Genomic DNA, 27,145 nt, shown 5'->3' with positions numbered 1-27,145 from the left:
ATGTTAAATGTAAGTTAGCCATAAGACTCAGCAGTTGCATTCCAAGGTAGATTATAGTCAAGAGGAAGACAACATATGTTCATATAAACATAATTAAAAGAACTTTTATGATACAATTATTCACCACAGTAAAAGAGGGAAAACAAAGTTAATTAACTGATGAATTCATAAACTGTAGTATATCCATACAATGGAATCTGTTAAATAATGAAAACACAACTAATTTTATTTCAAATATCCAGTTGACCTTATTAGATGATTCCATGAGTTGAAGTACCATTTCATCTAGCAAGTAGAAAACCTGCGAGAAGTTGTAGAAAATAAGTTCATGTAGACAGAAAGATGGTGGGACAAGATTTTATCAAATGAAAAGAGATTATGACAGGTAAAAGCACCTGCTCTTTATAGAGAACTGGGAGTGGTTATGTTACAGACTAGCTCACGTTCTCAACTGGAAGTTCCATATTTAATTTAAATTTGGGTGGAGAGTAATTACTGGTTTTGGCATATAGAATACACAATGGATAGCTTGCGAGGCTCTGCCGTGCAGTGGGGGTTTTACCTGTCCGATGTTGCTGTTGTCCCAAAATTCCAAACAGGATTGGACCACCGTCTCATCAGCTGAAGAACTTCATATTGGGACCCATGGCCTTGAATGGAACGAACAGGGCGAGAGACTGTCTGAGTTCATCATGTCAACCAAGACCATCCATGGTAACTCACAGTTCCAGAAGGCTGAATCTAAACGTTGGACATGGGAGTCTCCCAGTGGATGATTCCACAATGAAATAGGCCACATCATATTCAATCGATGGTTTTGCCTGATTGATGTCGCCGTTGTCCCAAAATTCCGAACGGGATCGAACCACCGTCTCCTTCATGCAAAATTCTACTTCACAGAGCGGGGAGAAAGGGCTGCAAAGTTTAAAAAGAGAACTCCCAGAACGACCACCAACTGGGAGCTCTTTGGCACTATTGCGGCAACATGGGAAGATGCCATTGTTGACAACATTGACGAGGAATACGGCCGACTGGTTCAGCACCTCCATGATTGTGCGAGGAACGCCAAGAGAGAGATAGCCACAAAAAAACGCCTGTCTTCGAAAACTCTTGAGCTTATTCGCCAACGTGGTTTGGCGCATGCCTCGGGCAACCGCAAGTGAATGTCCGAGCTCGCAAAGCAGTGCAGAGATGCGATCAAAGAAGACCTCAAAGAGAGAAGAGCAGAAGTGCTGGTAGATGCGGCAGAAGCAGGGAAAAGTATTCGTAACGCCCGCCTGTCCTTCGCCAACTACAAGACCAAGATGACTGCCCTCTGACGTCCTGATGGATCTATCACATCTTCCAGAAGGGCAATGGAGAAGATTATCCATGACTTCTACTCAGATCTCTTCGATAGGCATGTCCACCTGCCCACATACCAAATTCCACAGGATAGATATGTCTTTCCCAATGTTCTCCCTTCTGAAATCCAACACGCAATTTCATCAGTAAAGAAACGAACAGCACCCGGCCCAGACAAGGTCAGACCCGAACACCTGAAGAACCTGCCATCAGCACTCATAAATTCTCTGGCTCAGCTCTTCACATGCTACCTGTTTGAATGTAAGGTTCCATCCCAGTGGAAAACCAGCAGGACTGTACTACTGTATAAGAAGGGAGACATCCATGACATTGGCAACGATCACCCAATCTGCCTATTGTCTGTCATTTATAAGCTGTTCACTCGAGTCATCCTGAATAGGATTGGCAGAACACTAGATGAAGGAAAACCATGTGAGCAAGCTTAATTCCGCAAAGGACTCAGCACCATCGACCATATCCACACGATAACCAAGCTCATTGAAGTTTCTCGGGAGTTCAAGATGCCGCTCTGTCTAATGTTCATTGATTTAAAGAAGGCCTTTGATTCTGTTGAGACAGAAGCAGTCATTGAAGCCCTAGCTAATCAGGGCATTCAAACTCAATACATCAGGATCCTCCGTGAACTGTATTACAGATTCTCTACCAGGATCTCACCATTCTACAAAGAAGTAATCATAGATGTCAAGAGAGGGGTTCGGCAGCGTGATACCATTTCACCGAAACTCTTCAGTGCCATCCTCGAGAACATCATGCAACGACTGGAATGGGAAGGAATGGGAGTGAAGATAGATGGTCGGCAACTACACCACTTCCGCTTTATTGATGACATTGTTCTAATAACACCAAACATTAGCCAAGTGGCACAAATGCTGGCCGACTTTGACGATGAGTGTGGCAAGGTTGGACTCCAGCTGAATCTTACGAAGACAATGTTTATGAGAAGCAGCCTTGTTCCTGACGTTCCATTCGCTTTCAACGGAATGGCCATCTCCGAATGCAGCAGTTATGTGTACCTAGGTCAAGAAGTCAACATGATGAATGACCTGACACCTGAGTTGCGCAGGAGGAAGAGAGTGGCTTGGAACGCCTTCAAGAGCGTCAAAAAAATAGCTAAGAGGACAAAGAACCTCCAGCTCTGGGCACATCTCTTTGATTCCACTGTTCTTCCTGCATTAACATACGCCTCAGAGACCTGGGCCCTACGCAAACAGGATGAGAACACTTTTCGGGTCTCTCAAAGAGGAATCGAAAGAGCTATGCTTGGAGTATCACGTTTCACTCAAATGAGAGAAAGAATCTGGAGTTCCGACCTCCATTGACGATCAAGAATCAGGGATGTTGTCTCGTTTGCCAAGGCGTCAAAAATCAGATGGGCTGGACACGTAATGAGATTTGTTGACGAACGCTGGACTAGAGCCGTTACCGACTGGATTCCACAGGACATCAAAAGACTGCGTGGCCGCCCACCTACCAGATGGTCAGACTTCTTCATCAAGATCCTGAATGATCGGTTTGAGGCTCTTCATGTTCCTAGAGCGAACAGACGCCATTGGGCTACACTAGCATGTGACAGGGACAAATGGAGACATTACTGGTGCCCGTTCGAGCAAATCGATGATTAACAGGAAGTCAAGTGATCAAGTGAAGTGGGTGGAGAGCGAGTACAGGGGTTCAGGTGCTTCCCTTGCACACTGCTGAGCCCAGTTTGACCCTTGCCACTGCATAAAATTCCCTGAATGCTGCCAGGAGTGATTTCCGAGCACAGAGCCAGGAGTAAACCCTGAGCACTGTTGGTGTGACCCCACCAAACCAAACTGACTAAATGTCAACTTTCTCAAGGCTGATACTGCAATTGTGTTAGTTATTAAGTCTTGGTGAGACTAGGACCTGTGTTTATTTATTTATTTTTAACAAGTGTTAAACATAAAAATCAATACATCAAAATAAACTTTTTAATGAATTTTAATCCTAGAATTGTGTCAACAGTTGCCGCTTTTTTTCTACATTTATTGAGACACGCTACAGTATGGATGAGCCTCAAAACGTTATGAGGCCCAGAGATAGGAGAGCAGGTAAGGTACTTGCCCTGCACATGATTTACCTGGGTTCCATCCCTGGAACTGCATGTGGTTCCCTGAGCTCTGCTAGCACAAAGCCAGGAGTAATCCCTAAGGAACCCCCCAGCCAAAAAAAAACCCTCTATGCATGGGTTTGGAGATATAACTCAATGGGCTGAACACGTGTCTCCCATATGACAGGTCGGGGTTCAATCCCTGACAGTCACATAGTCCCCTGAGTACTGCCTGAGAACTGGGTGTGGCCCAAACTAAACAAAAATTATGTTAAGTGAAAAAAAGTTAGACATGAAAGGTAACAGATTGTATTCTGATGTACATAATGAATAACACATATTGTAGGAATCCTGTTATATGAAATTTCCAGAACAGACAAATGTTTTTAAATAATTTTTATTTTATAAAGTAGTTCACAATATTTCATTACATTTAATATTCAAACACCAATCCAACCACCATTACACCTTCCCACCACCATATTTCCTGTGTTTCCACCCTGATCCCCAATTCCTGCCCCAAAGCACAACTGAAATAATATATTGTTTGTTATGAAAAACCACTGAAAATGGTACAAAAAATATCCTTAGAGGAAAGAGGATGAAGATTATTGTATTCTACCCAGGGGCCATTAAGCCATTCTATAAGAGATTACTAACATGTTGTTAGAAGTTGAGCCTTGTGTGCTTTTATATATTTATATTCAGAACAGACAAATTAATAGATACAGAAACCAGTTGCCGAGGATTCATGGTGGAGACTAGAGAATTAACAGTACAGAAGATTTTACGTTTAATAAACATGTTCCAAACTAGGTTTGGTTATAGTCACACAATTTGGTAAGTTTACTAAAAGCAGGGATTGAGAAATAGTATTGCAGGTAGGGTGTTTGTTTTGCATGTGGCCAACCCTGGTTCATTCCCCTATATTCCACTAGAACCATGTGCTGGGTTCCCCCTGGAAATCCACTCCCATCATTAGGAAATTTCTGAAAATCACCTCCCAGCACATGGTTCTAGTTTTATATATTTCCCCTATAGTCTCCTGAGCATCTCTGAGTGTGGAACTTCCCACCAAAAGGGTTGACTAAAAGCTGTTGAATTGTGCACACGAAATAGGTGAATTATGTGATAAGTTGAATGTGCATCAATAAAGCCCATGAAAAACCATTATTAATAGTATTATAAACAGAAAAGGCAAACAAAAATTGCTGGGGGCTGGACTGATAGTACAGTGGGTAGGGTGATTCCCTTCCATGTGACTGACCCTGGTTTTATCCACGGCACCCTATATGGTTCCTCAAGCATTGTCAGAAGTGATCCCTGAGTGTAGAGCCAGGAGTAAGGCCTGAACACACTGCAGGGTGAAGCAAAAACGTGCTGTGTTCTGCCCAGATTCCCTCCTGGTTGTCGTGATTAGAACTGTATATTTGATCTTTCTCACCATTCCTGGTTGAGACCAGCTCAAACTTCTTGAATTTGCTAACAGGGGAGAGATTAAGTTGTCATTTGTTATTCATAACAAGCCCCTTCACAACTATACCTGAGATAATTTTAGGGAGGTGATTTTCAGAAATCCCCTAAAGATGGGAGTGGATTTCCAGGGGAACTCAGCACATGGTTCTAGTTGGAGCTTTACATCCCCACCACCTCCAGAGGAGGATAGATGGGTTGGAGGTTGAACTACTCACCAGTGGGGCATGCTTCTGCCATCCTGCACGTGGGCTTACCTGGGTTCAATTCCTGGCACCTCAAATGGTTCCCAGAGTCCTGCTAAGAAGTGATCCCTGAGCACAGTCAGGAGTAATCCCTAAGCACTTCTGGGTGTGGCCTCCAATCCCCCCACAAAGAAAAACCCCTATGCATGGGGTTGTAGATACAGCTCAATGGGGTGAACACGTGTCCCAAATATCTGGGTTCAATCCCTGATAACCACATGATCCCCTGAGTGCTGCCTAAGCATAGAACTGGGTGTGGCCCAAACTACACAATTTTTGATAAAGTCTTGAAAGAAAAACTTAAACAACGCAAAAGATAGCTCGGTAGATAGTTCCAGTAGTATAGTACATGCCTAACATATGCAAGGTCCACTGGATATAGCCCCTGGAATGATTTGAATCCAATCAAATCAGCACATCACACCACCAGGAGCTCCACAAGGTGTGACCCCTATAATTGTAATTAAAAAAAAACCAGGGGCATTTCAGAGAGCTTCCCAGTACCCAGTTGATAAAATCATGGCAGCACTGGTTGAATGATATACTTGCAGAAAAAAGTCCTTCCAGCATGCTCATCTGATGCATCTCTTCCATCTGACTTCCTAACCTTTTATAATACTCCACTAGTATTGTGATGTTGCAGTTGACCTTTGTGAAGTGAGGGTCAAGGGTGGAAGACTCAAGGAAAGAAACCTTCTGGGGGGAGAAAAAATACCTCCACCTCTCTGCTCAACCCACCTCCACCATCCAGGGAAACGCCTGGCCTACGTTAGGACTGGTAAAGTTTGCTATATAAGCACCTATGTGGCATAGATACTAGTATCCTACCAGCCCCACAGGCAGCTGATAAGCTGCACCCGAAGTCCACTTGGTGAGTGGCATGAGAATTGTTCCCTGCCATCAGAGTTCTCTGGGAGCCATGGATTCAGTCTGCAGTAGGAATTGCTCTCTTCACAGGAAAAGGCAAGTCAGTCCTAACCTCTGCCCAGGTTTTCAAGGAATATCAACTTCCCTCACAGGAAAGAATTTCAGGAGGAGACAAAATAGTGAAGTAAATTTGTTTGATTTCCATCCCAAATTCCAAACCCTGCCCCCCAAACAGAATCAAAATAATTTATTTTGTATTGCTTGTTATGAATAATCTGCTAAAATGATCCCAAAAAAGGTTTCTTAGAGGAAAATGTGTCAAGATTGTTGTATTTCACCCAGGAGCCACTGAGCCCTTCTATAAGAGATTACTAACATGTTCTTAAAGACTGAGTCTTGTGTGCTTATATCTCACGGTCACGGTCCTCCCGTTGTTCATCGATTTGCTCGAGCGGGCCCAGTAGCGTCTCCATAGTGAGACTTGTTGTTACTGTGTTTGGCATATTGAATACATCACGGGTAGCTTGCCAGGCTCTGCCACGCGGGCTAGATATTCTCGGTAGCTTGCCGGGCTCTCCAAGAGGGGCAGAGGAATCGAACTCGGGTCGGCCATATTGGCTGCATGCAAGGCAAATGCCCTACCACTGTGCTATCGCTCCAGATATAAGCTGTGCTTATATCTATATATGTATAAATATATTTACCCCTATTATTGGTTGTCTTCTACTCTAAACCCCATCAAATGTGGTGTGCTTCTCTTGGTATATTGGTGGTGTAAAGTATGAGATGTTCAGCAATAGATTCACTCATGGGTGAGGCCTGTCTGGATGTATGGAGAACAGCTGTGAGTGTGGCAGCAGTTGAGTTCTGGAGGTTTTCGGCTCTTAGTGCTTGGTTCCTTGGGGTGGGAAGAGGCCTCACCTGCCTCCCTCCGGGTTGCCCTAAATGAAACAGCCTGGTGCGGCATCCCACAGCATGGCTATGGCATATTGTTCTGTGCTCTCTTCCGAGAGATTTATATTGGAGTCTCTGAATCATGACTGTTAATGAAGTTATGTGGCACCATGGCAGCTTGACTGCCAAGCTGCCAGAAAACTGGGGAGATAGGGGGAGGTCACCCATTCCAGGTTCGTGAACAACTTTATAAAAATAAAATCAAATAAAAAAACGTTGCAACCTGAATTCTACTTGATCTCGACGGATGATTATCTTGATACATTATATTCAGTTCACTAAGATTTTGTTGAGGATGTTTGCATTGATAAGTTTTTATTTTAGAATATTAGTCTGTAATATTATTTTTTAGTGATTCTCCTTTTTAAGAAAGTTTCTTTGAAATTTTTTTTTTGATAGTTTAGAAGAGCTTGAGTAGTGTGGCAGTTTTCTTCGAAGATTTGATAGCATTCACTAGTGAACCCATCTGGACCAGGGCTTTTGTTCTTGTGGAGATTTTTTTTTTAATTTTTTTTTATTAGTGAAACACCATGAGGTACAGTTGTAGATTTACAGTTTTTTGTGCTTGGGTTTGATTATACAATGATCAGATACCCATCCCTCCACCAGTGCCCATTTTCCACCACCATGGATAATATCCCCCCCAACCCCATCCCCCCATCCCCCCCTGCCTCTGTGGCAGGGCAATCCCCTGTGTTCTCTCTCTCCTTTTGGGTGTTGTGGTCTGCAAAAGAGGCATTGAGTGGCAAACATGTTCAGTCCATAGTCCACTTTCGACATGCATCTCCCCTCCTGGGAGGATCCTCCAAACACCCTTTATTTGGTGTTCCCTTCTCTACCTGAGCTGCCCTTTCCTCTAGAATGCCCGACTGGCCACTAAGCTATGGAGTAATCCTCCTGGTGCTGATCTCAGCTATTCTTGGGTATTAATCTGCTATTTTGTTACTTTATGTCCCCCAGATGAATGCAATCTTTCTATGACTATCCCTCTCTTTCTGACTCATTTCGCTTAGCATGATACTTTCCATGTGGTACCACTTGTATGTAAAATTCATGACTTCATCTTTTCTAACAGCTACATAGTACTCCATTGTGTAGATGTACCAAAGTTTCTTTAACCAGTCATCTGTTCTTGGGCATTCAGGTTTCTTCCAGTTTCTGGCTATTGTAAAGAGTGCTGCAATGAACAAACAAGTGCAGATGTCACTTCGACTATACATTTTTGCCTCTCTGGAATATATTCCCAGGAGTGGTATTGCTGGGTCAAATGGGAGCTCAATTTCTAATTTTTTGAGAATCGTCCATACTGTTTTCCAGAAGGGCTGAACCAGTGGACATTCCCACCAACAGTGAAGGAGTGTCCCTTTCTCGCCACATCCACGCCAGCATCGGTTGCTTTTGTTCTTTTGAATGTGGGCCATTCTCTGAGGTGTGAGATGGTATCTCATTGTGGTTTTGATCTGCATCTCCCTGATGATTAATGATGTAGAGCATTTTCTCATGTGCTTTTTTGCCATTCGGATTTCTTCTTTGAGAAAGTTTCTGTTCATTTCATTGCCCCATTTTTGGATGGGGTTGGATGTTTTCTTCTTGTGGAGTTTAAACAGTATTTTGTATATCCTGGATATCAACCCCTTGTCAGATGTGTATTCGGCGAATATCCTTTCCCATTCTGTAGACTGTCTTTGTATTTTGGTCACTGTTTCTTTGGAGGTGCAGAAGCTTCTTCGTTTAAGATAGTCCCATTTATCTATCTCTGTTTTCACTTGCTCGGCCAGTGGCGTGGCATCTTTGAAGATACCATTAGCTTCAATGTCATGGAGGGTTTTGCCAGCTTTGTCTTCAATGTACCTCTTGTGGAGATTTTTAATTGCTGTTTCAGATTACTTTTTTTTGGTGGGGGAGCACACTCGGCTGTGCTCTGGGCTTACTTCTGACTCTGCATTTATTCTGATGATGCTTGGGGGACAATATGCGGTGTCAGGGATTGAACTCAGGTTGACCGTGTGCAAGACCTTATCCACTGTATTATCTCTCTAGGCACCCTGTTTCAGATTACTAACTGATTGTTCTTTTGACATTTTATACTTCCTCCTGATTCAATCTTGGGATATTGTGTGATTCTATCCATTTCTTTTAGGTTCTCCAGCTAAGTGTCATGAGTTGTTCATACCAACCTTTTGGAATTTTTTGTATTTAAAAATGTTTGTTTTTTTTCTGATCTGATTTATTTTAAGTATTCTATCTTTTCTTCTTTGCACTATTATTATGAGGAAGTTAGGAAGAAGGGGGGAAGATAAATCAAGGTCTTCAATTGGTGATCCCACAAAACCTCATATGTATATGACAGAACCAATCAACTAGCAGAAACAGCTAAGGGGTGGGTATTTGTAAATTATATAAACACAGGTCACTGTAGAAAGGAACAGATTGACATATGGTGGACAGAGCACAGCTGATGGATGGAAAAGTATAGGTAACACAGATGAGTAGCAGACAAAGGTTGAGGATCAGAGCGATAGTACAGTGGGTAGGCCTCTGCCTTGCATATGGCTGACCTGGGTTGGATCTCCGCCATCCTGTATGGTCCCCCAAACAATGTCAGAGGTAATTTCTGAGTGCAGAACCAGGAATAACCACTGAGCATCACTGGATCTTATCTCCCCTGCCCCTTCCCCCAAAAAAGCAAAGACACATGTTGACAGACTCTGAAGAGAAGACAGCAAGGAGAAGGTACCAAGGAGAAGTGGCTCTTGAAGATTATATTGAAGACTCATCCCACAGAGATGTACTTAATGAACTGTAAAATTGGACTGGTTTGATAGTACTGCTGGTAGGGCATTTGCATTGCACGTGGCCAGCCCAGGTTCAATCCACAGCATCCCATATGATCCCCCAAACACTACCAGAAGTAATTCCTGAGTGTAAAGTCAGAAGTAACTCCTGAATATATTTGGGTTTAGCCCCCAAAACAAACAAAATTTGAGCTTTAAAATAAAGAGCTGTATACTGAAGGCATATGGTGGATGGCATACTAATTTTACACACCATCCGTAATATACATTTGTCAGATCTGCTACAAAATATTTGATGCCCAAGGTAGGGCAACCAGTTGCATTACAATGAGCCAGAAAAACACATTTAAGTGATTCTGGCAAATATCAGAACACCAGCTCAAAGGTAAGCTGTATCGGATGTTCCTCTCATGGTACCATTTATGGTCCTGTGAGATCTGGCTCTGTGGTGGCCATTGATTTTTCAAGGATCACATATCCAGTCCCACACCATACGTGGACACAAGGCTAGGAGTCCCTCAAAAAGTTCACAGTGCATTCAGACAAGACCTGCAGGATCAGAGATGTCTTTGTCTTCTTGCACGTTGCTTTATAGAGTCATTCCTCATGCTTCCTTCATATCTCTATATCAAGGGGCCAGAGCGATAGTACAGTGGATAGGGCATTTGCCTTGCATGCAACTGACCCGAGTTCAATCCCTGGCATACCGTATGGTCCCCCAAGCACCGCCAGGAGTAATTCCTGAGTGCAGAGCCAGGAGTAACCCATGAGCATCGCTGGGGGTGACCCAAAAAGAAAAAAAAAGCAAATTTCATGACTTCATCTCTCCTAATAGCTGCATAGTATTCCATTGTGTAGATATACCAAACATGATAACCTCTCAGTGTCTGTATTGCAAACCATAATGCCCCAAAGTAGAAAGAGAGTATGGGGAATATTGTCTGCCATGGAGGCAGGGGGAGGGTGGAAAAGGGGGAAGTATACCGGGGATATCGGTGGTGGGGAATGTGCACTGGTGGAGGGGTGGGTGTTTGATCACTGTGTGATTGTAACTCAAACAGGAAAGTTTGTAACTATCACGGTGATTCAATAAAATTAAAAAAAGAAGAAAAATAATCTGTCTACCTACCCACTCTGAGTAATTCTTCACCTTGGTGCACAGGAGAACCCTCCTGGAAAAGCAACTTAAGCTTTACTCAGTGGGTGGAACGTGGTTATGTGGTCAGTGAAAGTTTTCCATATTAATCCCCTATCATGTTTGTGATGAGAATGTTGCCCAGACGGGTTGAGCCTGATTAGGAAACCCTACAACACTCTGAGCACTCATTACATATTCCATCTCTTTTGCTTGAACCAGTCTGAATAATCCCAAGTTTTATGATACTGCTTATTTTGGTGATCCCAATTCAAAAGTGTCCACTCACTCTGTGTTCTCCCCCTGTATTTTCATCCAGGGCATGGTGGCTCTGAATCCAGTTCCTGAAATCTTACCCAGAGGGCAGTGGTCCTTGGCCCTGCCTCTTGGTATTATCCAAAGAACAGCAGTTTTTACCCTGCTCCTGTTTTCCCCCCCAAAATCTATGACAAAGTGTCTCTTAACCTCGCTTTGGGCTTTCCCTCCTGAGGTAGTGGCTCTCATACTCTCACTAGAGTTCTTACTCACAAAGCAGTGGTTCTTGGCCCTGCCACTTGATGTTTATCCACAAGCAGAAACTCTAAGTCTTACCCTTAGATATTCATCCTTGGGGCAATGGCTCAAAGTCTTGACCCTGTATGCATATCCAGGGGAAAATGGTTTTTGCCCTTGTCCCTGGGTGTTTACCCACAAGATAATGGTTCCTAAGTTTCAATGAGAGGTGTGACACCTCACTACCAAGGTGCCTCTTCCGCTTGTGTCAGTAAACTGGGTGGAAGGCATCTCAGCCTATCTCTGTATTTACCCAGAGCTCCCTCTGGTAGGCTGTGGGTGAGGTAAACCATGAAATCATCTGATTTCATCTCCCCAGGGTCTTTCTCTGGGGATTTATTCTTGGTGGCACTTCACCTTGGGTTTTCACCCAGGGTTTGTGGCTCTTTGGTCCATGGGACTGGGGGTGGGAGGGTGTTTCACTCAATGTCAACTCCCTGATCCATGGGTACAGAGACGCCTCATTCATGGATTTATACTCACTCCATTTGAATGGCTTTGGGGCTTGTTGAGAAGTACAACAACTTGCCACGGAGATGTCTTTCTGCTTGTGTGCAGAAGCAGCACAGGCTTCCCTGGATATCAGAACAAGACTTCAAAAAGAAAACAGGTCGTTGGTCTTGGGGTTAGCCTAGTTGAGCTGTTGAAACTGGTTTCTCAGTTTATTACAACCACAAACAGGAAGAGGAGCACAGGCTCCTGAAAAAAAAAAACAAAAGGAGAAAGCCAGTCTCTTAGTTATAGCTCTCACAATTGCCCCAACCATCTCTGGCCTTTCCTGTCATTCCTCAAAAGGAAAAAGCTGCTGGGCTCAAGTGATAGTATAGTGCGCAGAGCACTTGCCTTTCATAGGGACTACCAGGATTCGATCCTCAGCACCCCAGATGGAACCCCAAGCTCTCCAGGATTGATCCCTGAGAACAAAGTGAGGAATAAGCCCTGGAAACTGCTGAATGTGCCCCCTACCCAGCACCCCAACCCAACACACACAGAAAAAGGAAAATGCTACTGCTGCCACCAGGCAAGAACTACACACAGTGTATAAAACATCACTAGATGTGAGAATGTCCCCTAGGTCAGAGAAGGCAGGTGATCTCAGTATCTTTATTGCAAATCATGATCCCCCAAAATAGAGAGAGAAAGAAGGAAGGTACCTGCCACAGAGGCAGGAGTGGGGTAGGGTAGGGGTGGAAGGAGGGATACTGGGGACATTGATGGTGGAAAATGCGCACTGGTGGAGGGATCGGTGTTCAGTCATTGTATGACTGAAACTCAATCGTGAAAGCTTTGTAATTGTATCTCACAGTGATTCAATAAAAAAAGAAGACAGGCTAGTGTGGCAGCTGATTTATGTGAAATGGGGAGAAAAGTGGTAACAACTTCAAGAGGGAAGTCTATCTTTTGCCTCTCTACATATCTCTCTCCCCCAGGACGTACCTGGGAGGTTTAGGACTCAAGTTTTCAAGTTTCAAGTTTTCTGCGAACACTTGCAGGGTATAACACTTAAGTCTCATCAGCTCCAGGTGACAGTTTTTAAACTGCATCGGAGTCCCACTTGATGTTCATGGGTGGGAGTTAATCCCACCACTTGAGAATTTTTTTTTTTTTGCAGAGCTGTGTCCTCAGGTTGGAGTGAGGAATTGCTCTTTGCAGGAAAAGGAAAATCAGGTCCAGTCTCTGCCCAATCTATCACCTATCTCCACAAAAAGAAATTCAGGAAGGAGATGAAGAGTAAATAAGTAAGACAAGAAGTATGAGAGGAGAGAGAGAGTTTCAGGATCCAGGGAGATTGTAGGCTTCTCCAGAATGGAGACTATTCAATAACTTTGGGGCAGGGATATGTGAATATTTTCTGTAATGTCCTAGGTTTGAAATTCCTTTTCCTTTTGAAAATTGATAGCACAGCGGGTAGGGCGTTTGCCTTGCAAGCGGCCAACGTGGCCGACCCGAGTTCGATTCCTCCAGCCCTCTCGGAGAGCCTGCAAGCTACCAAGAGTATCTCGCCCGCATGGAAAAGCCTGGCAAGCTACCAGTGATGTATTCGATATGCCAAACACAGTAACAATAAGTCTCATGATGGAGACGTTACTGGGCCCGTTCCAGCAAATCCTCTTTTTTGTTTTTGGGCCACATCCAGTGGTTCTCTGTGCTTACTCCCGGCTCTTTACTCAGGAATCACTACTGCTAGGCTCTGAGAACTGTGTGGTGTGCCAAGGCTCAAACCTGGGTCAGCTGCATGTAAGACAAATGCCCTACACACTGTGTTATGTCTCTGGCATCAAAATCTGGAATTCTTTGTACAAGTAGAAGTTAATTGGGGATTTTCATGGGGGAAATGCATTGAGCGTCTGGTGGTTGTTTTCATGTTCTTATCACACTGTTCTTGCAGTCATAAAACCTCTTCTTCCAGGGAGACCAGCAGCTGCTGTGCGCTTGGAATTCTGCAACACAAAGGTTTTCCAGGATTCTCAAATGACTCATATTTCAAAATCATATCATGTGGTCTGGTTTGGGTTTCAGAAACTGTTTCCCCCTAATATATGTTATCAGGATTTCCTATATTTTGACCTGAAATAGTAGGGTGGTCACAGTCCAAGTAATCTCAGCAGAGGATACTACATATAAGTATATATCTATATAAAGGAGAAGACCAATGGACCGTGAAAATGGGCAGCAAAGGGCAGATAGTGAGGAGTGGAAGGTGAGGAAACTTGCTACTGAATATACATCAAAGAGTTAACCCACAGTGCTATTCTTATATGGGCTACAAAGGAAAGAACACTGAAAATATTGGTGGTCCATGTGTTAGTTTCACATGCTGATCAATAGAACCCCAAAGTAGAGGGATCTGCTGCAATGCTATAACAGTCTTTTCTCCTCTTCTTATGACCTTATGAAACCCCAATAGCAATTTAGGCTCCTGAGTATCAGTGTCTGAGCACTTCCCTGTTTTAAGATTTCAAAATTTCACTGCTGGAAGGATAGTTCAGCGGGTAGGGTGTTTGCTTTGTATGTGGTTGACCCGAGTTCAATCCCCAGCATCAAATATGGTCCCCTAAGCACTGCCAGGAGTAATTCCTGAGTGCAGAGCCTGGAGTAACCTCTGTGTATCACCAGGTGTGACCTAAAAAGCCAAAAAACTAAAAAAATATTTCAAAATTTCTGTGAAATTTTATTACCTAACCGTCTGAGTTAATGGTTATAGATCCTTTTGGAGAACTGGGGGAATTGGGTCCAGTAGGTAGGGCACTTGTCTTGCATGTTGTGGTCAACCCAGGTTCAATACCCAGCATCCCATATGGTCCCTGGAGCACCACTTGGAGTAATTTCTGAATGCAGATCCAAAAGTTACCTTGAGTATCATTGGGGGTGGAATTACTACTAGATATACTTGTCATGCTATTGTAGGGTCCTTACTCCTAGGAGTTCTATGGGTTCTGAAGTATAAGAACTTGCTTAGTTCTGGAATTTAGGAAAGGAGTTGTGACTTTCCATTGGACAATCAACTATAGTTTTAGACTAAACTGCTATAACAAAACATCATGGATTGCATGCTTTCCACACAAGAAACAATTCTCATTTTTGAAGCCAGGAAGGCCATCACCAAGGTGATGAAACATGCACTGTCTGGTGAGAATCTGACTCCTGGTGTGTGAGTTTCAAAAAAGCCTGGGCATGCGGGACAAGTGTTCGGCATGCGGGACAAGAGCGTTCAGTGGCCGAGAACTGTTCCCCTAGCCAGCCCACACCAATGGACGGGTGAAGGACTGAGGGATTGGAGAAACAAGAGCCCATGCTGGTTGGTAGACAGTTTATTTCTCTCTCTTCCCCAAAGGAGTTTGATCACTCCCCTTACAGAATAGTAATTTCTGCTCTTTTCCCCATTGTCATTGTAGTCATTTCTCTTCCTTTTTCCCTAGCCTCCTCCATCTCTTCTCCTTACAGCAGTTATATAGAAATCATGAAGGGTGGAGGTACATATAGGTTGGGTTGAACATTGTCATAACAACAATCAGAGATAAAGCCCCTCCTTCAGGGGAAGTTCTCCTAGGAGATGAACTCAAAGATAAAAATCTCATCTGAGGTTTCAGCACTCTAGATTACTAGGAGATCTGCTCAAGGCCAGGATTCCATCTAAAGGTGTATTGATATCACCGTTCCTCAGAAAGGTGTATTGCTTTCTCCTTTCCTCAGCTAGTATTCCATTTCGACAATCATAGTAAATTTACTTCTTACTAATGGCCTTTACTTTAATATTTCTAGTCATTTTGTATGAACACAGTAAGAGATATATTAAGCTTAAAGTTTGGCTCTTCCCGGAAACAAAGTTGGCAAAACCCTCCATGACGTTGAAGCTAATGGTATCTTCAAAGATGTCACGCCACTGGCCAAGCAAGTGAAAACAAAGATAGACAAATGGGACTATCTTAAACAAAGAAGCTTCTGCACCTCAAAAGAAACAATGACCAAAATACAAAGCAGTCTACAGAATGGGAAAGGATATTCACCGAATACACATCTGACAAGGGGTTGATATCAAGGATATATAAAGTACTGGTTGAACTCCACAAGAAGAAAACATCCAACCCCATCAAAAAATGGGACAATGAAATGAAGAGAAACTTTCTCGAAGAAGAAATCTGAACGGCAAAAAAGCACATGAGAAAATGCTCTACATCATTAATCATTAGGGAGATGCAGATCAAAACCACAATGAGATACCATCTCACACCTCAGAGACTGACCCACATCCAAAAGAACAAAAGCAACCAATGCTGGCGCAGATGTGGCAAGAAAGGGACACTCCTTCACTGTTGGTGGGAATGCCGACTGGTTCAGCCCTTTTGGAAAACAGTATGGATCATTCTCAAGAAATTAGAAATCGAGCTCCCATTTGACCCAGCAATACCACTCCTGGGAATATATCCCAGAGAGGCAAAAATGTATAGTCGAAGTGACATCTGCACTTGTTTGTTCATTGCAGCACTCTTTACAATAGCCAGAATCTGGAAAAAACCTGAGTGCCCAAGAACAGATGACTGGTTAAAGAAACTTTGGTACATCTACACAATGGAGTACTATGTAACTGTTAGAAAAGATGAAGTCATGAAATTTACATACAAGTGGTACCACATGGAAAGTATCATGCTAAGCGAAATGAGTCAGAAAGAGAGGGATAGACATAAAAAGATTGCATTCATCTGGGGAACATAAAGTAACAAAATAGGAGATTAATACCCAAGAATAGCCGAGATCAGTACCAGGAGGATTACTCCATGGCTTAGAGGCCAGCCAGGCATTCTAGGGGAAAGGGCAGCTCAGATAGAGAAGGGAGCACCAAATAAAGGGTGTTTGGAGGATCCTCCCAGGAGGGGAGATGCATGTTGAAAGTAGACTATGGACTGAACATGATTGCCACTCAATGCCTCTTTTGAAGACGACAACACCCAAAAGGAGAGAGAGAGAACAAAAGGGAATGCCCTGCCACAGAGGCAGGGTGGGATGGGGGGGATGGGTGTGGGAGGGATACTGGGATCCATGGTGGTGGAAAATGGTCACTGGTGGAGGGATGGGTATTTGATCATTGTATAATTGAAACCAAAGTACAAAAATTTGTAAATCTACAACTGTAATTCATGGTGTTTCACTAATAAAAATTAAAAAATAAAATTAAAAAAAAGTTTGGCTCTTCCTGGGGACATCTCGCTATATATCCCAGACTACAGTCCTCACTGGCCAAGTTAGTCTTTCCTAACCTCAACAAGGTTCTTATTCAGTTGCTTCTTTTTGGGTCATGACAGTTTGTCCATGACCATGCTCTTAACTTATTATACTTCTTATGCCTCTTAGCTTGTTCCCTTTTGATGGCAGGGTAGCTTACAGCTTGTCCTGGGTTCACCCTTGTTCCTTGCTGGGACCATTCTTTTGGGGGTGTTAGGAAGTAAGGGCAACTAAGGCTTAAGCAAAGTAAATATGATGTCCAGGAGTAAATATTATTTGGAGTCAATTAACTCCCATGTTACTAAAGCATAACATCAACTGTTTTCCTGTGTTTATATAAAAAGGACATTGCTAAATGATGCAAATGATATAAAGGAAAGAGTAAAGAAATATAGGCTTATTAGTGCCTGATGGAATTGGGTATGCCTAAGGGGCACTGTTGTGGAAGTAACTCAATAAACCTAAACTGCCTGTGGGAGGAGCAAGGGCAACACAATGTTACCCAACGCTGATTGACAGACAGAAATTTTTTGGTTGTAACTTTACATGCTGCAAAGGACAAAGGAGTGCTCTGGGGTCTCTTCTATTCATTGATATTAAATTATTTTTAGTTTTTTTGCTATTGTTTTTGGCCCACACCCAGCTGTGCTCAGGGCTTTCTCCTGGCTCTCTGCTCAGGGATCACTCCTGGAAAAGTTGGTGGACCATACAGGGTACCTGGTAATGAACCAAGGTCGGTCTCATGCAAAAAAAAATGCCTTACCCACTGTACTATTTCTCCAGCTGTAAATTATTGTTGTATCACAACGTGAATGAATTAATATTTTTTGTAGGAGTACTGCTATTTATTCAGCCACTGATTAGCTGATTGAATTGTGCATGAACTCCACCTTACTTTTTTTTCCATTTTTTATAATTTTATTTATTGAATCACCGTGAGAGCAGTTACAAAACTTTTGGGTCTAAGTCTCAGTCATACAATGAAACACCCATACCTTCACCAGTGCCCATTCTCCACCACCAAAAATCCCAGTATACCCCCATCCCACACCCTCCCCCTGCCTGTGGGGCAGATGATTTTCACATTACTCTCTCTCTACTTTGATCACATTCACTATTTCGACACCAGACCCACCATTATTTGAGATTTTACCCCAACACTCAGATCTGCTGAAAAGGCAACAATAGGCAATTTGTGTTCTATTGCTGGTTATGACTAACATATGATGTCGTGTGGCTGCAGTAGGGCCATGTGGTTTTGAAATTCCGAAATTTTAACACTTAAATCTGGAGGGATTTCTGCCAAAAGCCATTGGGTTTAGAGATCTGCTCCTGAGTCTCTGGGATCATGGCCGTTGAGCAGCTTGATGAGGAGCCAGAGAGGCCGTTCGTGGGCGATTACTTGGGGTCTCGTTGGGGTGGGGAGGACAGGCCCAGCTCCACCCGCCCCCTATCCCGTGAGGCCCAACAAGTTTCGTCACTGCGGGCCCAAGCCTGACTGTCCAATGGCCTCTGGAGGATGACAGCCACCAAGTCGCCAAGAGGGAGCAGGCGGAGGGATAGCACTCATTCCCCCCTGGGGTGGCCCGGCGAACTGCGGGGTTCGGACACGTTTCTGCCAAAAGCCGCTGGGTTTCGAGATTTGTTTCTGAGTCTCTGAGATCAAGGCCGTTGAGCAGCTTGATGAGGAGCCAGAGAGGCCGTTTGTGGGCGATGACTTGGGGTCTCGTTGGGGTGGGGAGGACAGGCCCGGCTCCACCCATCCCCCCATCCCGTGAGGCCCAACAAGTTTCGTCACTGCGGGCCCAAGCCTGACTGTCCAATGGCCTCTGGAGGATGACAGCCACCAAGTCGCCAAGAGGGAGCAGGCGGAGGGACAACACCCTTTCCTCCCTGGGGTGGCCCGGCGACAGTAACGTACTGTGGAGTCCGGATGCATTTCTGCCAATCGCCACTGGGTTTTGAGATTTGTTTCTGAGTCTCTGGGATCATGGCCGTTAAGCAGCTTGATCAGGAGCCAGAGGCCATTTGTGGGCGATGACTTGGGGTCTCGTTGGGGTGGGGAGGACAAGCCCGGCTCCACCCCCATCCCGTGAGGCCCTGTGTGTCTCGTCACTGGGGGCCCAAATGTGACTATCCAGTGGCCTCAGACGGATGGCGGCCACTGGGCCACCAGGGGGAACAGGCCAAGGCACGAAACCTATTCCCACCTGGGTTGGCCCAGCACCGGTAGCCTACTGCAGAGACCAGACGCATTTCTACCTAAAGCCACTGGGTTCTGAGATTCGTTTCTGAGTCTCTGAGATCATGTCCATTACGCAGTTCAATCAGGAACCAAAGAGGCCTTGCCTCCAATTATATAGCTGAGCCAGAGGTGGTTTGTGGGTGTGTTTCCCACATACCTAACTTTTGGCCGTTTACTTTCTTGGTAAACTTTGCCCCAAGTTTTTGGGGTCTGGCCAAAGGCACAGCAGCAATTTTGGGGTATCTGGAAGTCTGAAGGCGCCATGAGGCTGCTGATGCACTCGCCTCACAGGTACAGATTGACCTGCTGGCGGCACCATACCCCCTTGAATTAATATTTTTAAAATCAAATTTTAAGAATTTATTCTTCTACAGCACTAAAACTTTTGGAAATACAGCTTCACACTTCATTATATGTATAAGATTCTCTGTACCCACCATTGCTCCAGTGCCATACTATCAAAATGACCTCCACTCATGGGCTCCCAACCCTCTTCTCACTCTCCCTTGACTAATCACCATATTCTTCACAATTATTTTTGTGGTGTATTGCCAGTTTGTTTGCTTTGACTGTTTACAACAATCACTCCACATATGAGTGAAACCATCCTGTTTCTGGAGCTACTCCTGACTCTGAACTCAGGGGACCATATGTGATACTGGAGAATCAAACCCAAGTTGGCTGCATGCAAGGCAAGTGCATTAACTTCTGTAGTATATCTCGGACCCAGTTGCCCATTTCTTAAAAGCGGAATTGCTTGCTTTTTGTTGTGAAGTTATAGATGCTCGTTATTTATTTTTGGATCTCAGGCTCTGTCAGACAAATGTTATGCAAATATCTTCTTCCAATTGCTAGACAGCCTCTGTGGTTTTGTGGTAATATCTCTTTAGCTTTGGAAAGCCTTTTTATTTGATGTAGTCTCAGTTGTTTATACTTACTTGTTTCCACTGCCACTGGAATTGAGTTTTCAAATATACTAATAATGTCAAGGTCCGAGTGTTTATCACCTATGTTTTCTTCTACGTATTTTCTGGGTTTGTGTCCAATATCCAAGATTTTAATCCTTTCTAAGTTAATTTTTATGTGTGGGGTTAAATATTAATTAAGTTTCATTTTTTGCTTGTGACTATCCTGTTTTCCCAACACCATTTTTGGAAGAGATTTTCCTTTCTCTGTTGGACGGACTTGGCTCCTTTTGTCGTGGATTAGATGTTCATATATTGCTGGTTTATTTTAAGCTCTCCATTCTGTTCAATTGGTCTGTGTGACTGTTTTTTGTTCCAAACCATATTTCTTTATTTTCCCTTCTCTTCTTTTGTGTTGTTGCATACTTTCTGTGGTCGGGTCACACATTTGGTTGTAGTACTCACACATGCTTCACTATTTTTATATGAGGGGTGTTGCATAGTTTGGTACTTAGGCATCACATTTGGTGACGTGGGCTGTGGTGGGGACTGAACTCATGGCTTCATTCATGCAAAACAACGCTCTCCCATTGAGCCACATTCTCAGGCCCATTTTATTGTTGTTACTGTTTTTTTTTTTTAAGTAGGATTACTGCTTAGTTGTTGATTAAGATGACTGAATTGGGCATGAACTACACATTACTTTTTATAAATACTTTTAAAATTTAATATCCATGAGATAGACCATTACAAAGCTGTTGGGTTTCAGTCATACAATGAACCAGCAGGCACCAGTCTACATTTCCCACCATCAATGTGCCCTGTTTCCCTTCCACCATCCCCCAACCACTTACCTTCACCACCAGCCTCCCTCTCTGGGAAGCACTTTCCTTCTTGCCCTCTCTCCTTTTCCTTTTGTGCATTATGATTTGCAATACAGGTACTAAGAGGTCATGTTGTTTGTTCAGGGCATTCGGTATTTTTATCGGGATGGTAAGGCTGGAGTAGCTTTTCAATTGGGTGGCAGTTGTAGGGTGTGGATGTGACTGTCAAGGCTTCCAGGAGGTGGGGGAATGTAGCCCATCCCATTCCTGAGAAAGCTTGAAGATTTCAGACACAAAACCCACATACCAGAATTTTCAGCACATTATGTCTTGGTGATATCCATCCTGAGACAGTGGAGTCAGTCTAAGGGTATGGTGGCGATTTTGGATTGTGGGAGCAAGCAGCTGCCGGGGGTTCTGCTTGGGTGGGCACTGGGCTGACCCGCCTCCCTTCGATTTACTCCCGTCTGTATAGCCATGTGCAGGTCTGAGATTATCTGCGGCTTTTGATCTCTTTTGAGAATAATTTATGGGTCTCTGAAGCAAGGCTGGTAGTAGAGCTTACATGGTGGCACTGGAGTTGGTTCGTGAGGGTGACTGCCAGTGCTTCCAGGAGTATTGGGAAGTAGGGGTAGGTAGCCCATCCTAGCTCTGAGAAAGTCAGGAGATTTCAGTCACAAAACCTGTATACTTGAATTTTCAGCAGCTTATATCTTGGTGAAATCTGTCCTGAGATGGTGGAGTCAGGCCGGGGGTATGGTGGCAATTTTGGATTGTGGAAGCAAGCGGCTGCTGTGGGCTCTGCTTGGGTGTGCTCCCGGCTGACCAATCCCCTTCGATTTACCCCATTCTGTTCAGCTTTACATGGGTCCGAGATTAACTGTGGCTTTTAATCTCTTTCAAGATTTATTTATGGGTCTCTGAAATAAGGCCAATAAATAAACTTGTATAGCTGAGTTGGAGGTGGTTTGTGGGTGTAGCTCCCATATACCCAATTTTGGCCATTTAATTTCTTGCTGGGCTGGAGCAATAGTACAGCGGGTAGGGCGTTTGCCTTGCACACAGCCAACATGACTGACCCGAGTTCAATTCCTTCTTCCTCCGCCCCTCTCGGAGAGCCCGGCAAGCTACCTCTTGGTAGCAGCAAAACCTGGCAAGCTACCCATGATGTATTCAATATGCCAAATACAGCAACAAGTTTTACAATGTTACTGGGCCCACTCGAGCAAATCGATGAACAGTGGGAGGATAGGGATAGTGATAGTGAATTTCTTGTTAAACTTGGTCCCAAGTTGTTGGGGTCCAGTAAAAAGTACAATGGCAATTTGGGGGTATCAGGAAGCCTGAAGACACCATCAGAATGCTGATGCACTTGCCCCTGCAGGTACAGGTTGACCATACCCTGGGTTTTGTTGTTTTTGATGAAGCACACTCACTGACTGGTTTGTCTACATTTACTTATTTATGTTCTTTAAACATTTTTCATTAAGATACTGTGATTTACAAAGTTATTCATTGTTGGGTTTCAGTCATACAGTATTTAAATACCAATCCTATCATCAGTGTCAACTTCCTTCCACCAGTGTACCCAAATTTCCCTCCTACCTCCCAGCCTGCCTTGTTGACAAACTTTTTTTTTTCAGATTTTTTTTTTGTTTCAGGGTCAACAGGGATCACTTCTGACAGTGACATGGGGGACCATATGGGGTGACAGGGATTGAATCTGGGTTGGTCATCTGCAAGGCAAATGCTGTACCTGCTGTACTATCGTTCTACCCTGATAAGGCCCATTTTTAAATTTGGTTTTTGTAGTTGGGATACCGTACTTTCAGTTTTGTTGAGTCTGCGGTTCAGATCTATAGATGTACCATACCTCTATGTTACCAACGTATCTGAGGACCCTTCCTTTAGTTACCTCCCATTACCTCCTGTCCACCTTTTCTCCCCTTCCTGCTCCAAGTTTCTTTACTTCCCTATCCTCAGTTCTATATTTAGGAACCAGGATTTTAAAAAATTTGTTCTTAGGCCATGCCAGTGATGTTCAGGGATTACTCCTTGCTCTGCACTCAGGAATTGCTCAGGGCACTATGTGGGATGCTGAGGACCAAACCCAGGACCAGGATAATTTTTATATGCACTTTTGGTATCTTGCGTTTACATTCCTTGTCCTATGGTATGTTCTGTCTACCACAGATAACTGAGAACATCCAGTATTTGTTTTTTGCTGACTTAGTTTGCTTAACATGCTGTCCTATTTTATTAATTTAGTTTTATTTTTCTTTTCCCTTCCCTTTGTTGTTATTGCATTCATTGGGGATTGTACACACACCTGGCTGTGGTGTTCACATGTATTTATTTGATTGCTTTTGTTTTTGTTTTGAGGTTATGTTTTGAGGCTACGCTCAGGGCTTACCTCTGGCTCTGTGTCAGGGATCATTTCTGGTGGGCTCTGGGAACCCGGCGAGGTGCAGAAAATCAAACCTGAGTCAGCAGTGTACAAGGCAAGCACCCTCCTCGCTGTACTGTCTCTCTGACCCTGCTCACACATTTTTAGCTATGTTTACCAAGGGTTATGCATCAGGTTGTATTGCTCATAGATTTGGCCAGTGTGTTCACTGAGGTTGTACACCACTCTAGTTGTGGTGCTTACATGTGTTTACGAGGAATTACAGTCCTAGTTGAGGCACACACAAATTAAGATTGTGGTGCTTGCTAGCTGTTGTGTATTCTGGTTACAGTGCTCACATACCTTTTTAGTTACAGTGCTCATTGGGGGTTGCACCTTTTTATGGTGCTAACACGCAGCTTGGCTGTGGTGCAACTAAAAAGTGCTTGTGGTCATAGACAGCACAGCTGCCAGGCTCGAGCAACAGAACTGCCCAGATGATTCTTGGTGCATGTGGGATGCTGGGGATTTCTATTTGTGACCATACACTTCCCATGTGGGTGCTCTAAGTCCCTACACTGTGGGTCCATTGGTGTTGTTGCAGAGTCAGGGGGTAACACAATTGATTGTGGTGCCAGTAGTTGCACATTTATCTTGCAGGGTGGCAGCTCTCACTTGTGGTACTCTGAATCACACCTGGCAGTACCAGGGATAACACTGGGCATGTGGATTGGTGCTGAACATCCAAACCAGGGCAGGACGTGTGTAGGATGGACATATGACTACTGAGCCACATGCATGAATCCACCATACTTTAAAAAGATTATTGATTTGTATTATAATTCAAAATCAAGCAATATGATAATTTAATTTTCCTTCCTTTCTCTCCAAGTTGCTCTGCCTATTCAGGGTCTTTTGTTTCATACCTGTTTTACAATTGCTTGCTTTATTTCCTTGAAAAATGCCTTTGGTATTTTGATAGGGATTGCATTAAATCTGTAGATTATTGAAGATGATCGTTTTCATATTTTCTTCTAATTAGAGAGACTTCTCATTGTTGTTTTTAATATATTTATGACTGGTCTGTTCAAGCTATCTATTTTTTCCTGGTTCACTCTTGAAAGGACATATGATTTCAGTGATTTTTCTTTTATGCAGTGAATTTTTTGAAGATTGAATTCAGGACCTCACACATGTAAGGCAGGAGATTTATCACTGAATCACAGCTCTGGACCAGTCTCAAGAACTTTTTCATGTCTTCTAAATTATCCAATTAGTTTATATCTATATGTATTTTAATAGTTTTTTCTTATGTTATTTCGTGCATCTGTGATATCAGTTGCAATTTTGCCTGTGTCATTTCTGATTCTTAAATTTATGTTTCTTTTATCTTGGTCCACACTGGCAAGGCTCAGGGGCAACTTCTGACAGTGCTCAGGGATCATGCAGTGCTGGGAATAGCCTTATAGCCCTTTGCGCCATCTCCTGGGTTCTAGACTTTTAAATTAGTGAAACCTAGCCAGGGCTGACCAGGTTTATCCATTCATATAACCGGGTTTGGCTTCTCTGAACTTTTGGATTGTCTTTTGGTTTTAATTTCCTTTATTTCTTTTCTAGTTTGTATAATCTTTCTTACATTGGCTTTTGGTTTCATTTATTCTTTTTCTGGGTCTTTCAGATGTAATGTTAGATTGTTTATTTGAGACTTGTTTATTGATGTGAGCCTGTATTGCTATGAACTTCCCTTCACTACTGCATTAGCTGCATTCTATAGATTGGATATTTCAACTCTTTACTTTTGTCTGCAAATAATTTTTATTTTTGCTTTGATTTCCTCATTTACCAAATTTCATCAGAGGTGTGTTATTTATATCTTCTATATGTTTGAAAAATTTCCAGTATTATTAGTTTTTCTTTTTTTGTTTTTTCAGTCATACCCAGCTGTTATCAAGGCTTATTATTTCTTGACTCTGCCCTTAGGGGTCTTTCCTGGCAGTGCTTGGGGGACAATATGGGGTTCAGGGATTGAATCTGGATCAGGCACATGTAAGGCAAGCAGCTAACCCGCTGTACTATCTCTCCAGCCCCTTCAGTATTCATTATTTTTTGTGATTGATTTCATGCTTTATACTATTTTAGTTAGGAAAGATGCTTGATAGGATTTTTGTTTTTATATATTAAGACTTGTTTGTCTTCATATAATCTATCTTTGAGAATTTATGAGCACTTTCACAATAATGTGTATTTATTTTTTGGTATATTAAATTCATTTGGTGATTTAACTTTATTTAAAGGCGTTTTAAAAATTAACTTTCTTTTTTGGGGGGTCATACTTGGCAATGCTCAGGAGTTACTCATGGCTCTGCACTCAAGAATTACTCCTGGCGATGCTTGAGGGACCACATGAATTTCTGGAGATTGAACTGGCTCAGCTGAGTGCAAAGCAAACACCTGACCCCCTGTAATATCACTCTGCCCCCTTATTATTTATTTCAGTTATTTCATTTTTATTTTTTGGATACACCCAGCAATGTTCAGGGGTTATTCCTGGCTCAGCACTCAGGAATTACTCCTGGCAGTGCTCAGTGGAACATATCGGATGCAGGAGATCAAAGGAGATCAAAGTTGCATGCAAAGAAAATGCCCTACTCACTGTACTATCACTCTTGTCCTACCTCTTTTTTAATTTTCTTTTTTTTTTGCAATGGTAAAGGTGTACTTTAATTTTTAAAACTTTTTAAAGAACTATGATTTACAAACTTATTGATAGTAGAGTTTTAGGTATATAATATTTCAACACCAGTCTCATCACCAGTGTCAATTTACTTCCACCAGTGTTCCAGATTAATTTTCTATTAATTACTAATATATTATTATAATTTTCTAATAGTAATTTTCATATTATTTTCTATTTCAGTGCTCTTTATTAATTTTCTCTCCAAATGATATAATTGGTTTGTTGAGTTTCCCTCCCCACCCCGACCAGAGCTCTGGCAGCCGAAGACCTCCAGAACCAGCCACCACCATGCTGAGACCACTCTCCACACGCATGAAGGTACCGGCAGAGGAACAAAGGCATGCGGGTCCCAGGGCTGAGATCTCCAAGCCTGCTCGGATCGGGGCTGAGCATCCTCCACCCAGATCCTCCATCTTCCAGTAGGCAGGGGTCACACCCACCAACAGACCCCCTGACGCCCTATAATCCCATCAACAGCCAAGACCCAGAGACTATAAAACCCAGCTCCCGGAAGTGGACATCTTGTTATCTCATTCTTGCTTTGGCAGCAAGCAACAAGGCAGGCTGCCGAATGCAACCTGGCAGACTGCCGAATGTAACCTGCCCACTCAGCAGAGTCTGGCAAACTCCCTGTGGCATACCCAACATGCCAAATACCAACATGATGGGTCTCATTCTTCTAACCCTGAAAGAGCCTTGAATATGGCACTTTTAAAAAATTTTTGGGCTAGGACGAAGGAGACATTATTGGGGCCTGCTCGAGGCAATCGACAAACAACAGGATGATCGTGATCGTGATTGTTGAGATTCCTTAATATTATTGTATTACTATCAGTGTTTTGATTTAGATCTGTAATTAGTGTTTTATAT

The sequence above is a fragment of the Sorex fumeus genome, unplaced genomic scaffold (assembly GCF_029834395.1).
Source record: "Sorex fumeus unplaced genomic scaffold, SorFum_2.1 ptg000075l, whole genome shotgun sequence".
Classification (NCBI taxonomy): domain Eukaryota; kingdom Metazoa; phylum Chordata; class Mammalia; order Eulipotyphla; family Soricidae; genus Sorex; species Sorex fumeus.
This window is presented reverse-complemented; position numbering follows the sequence as displayed.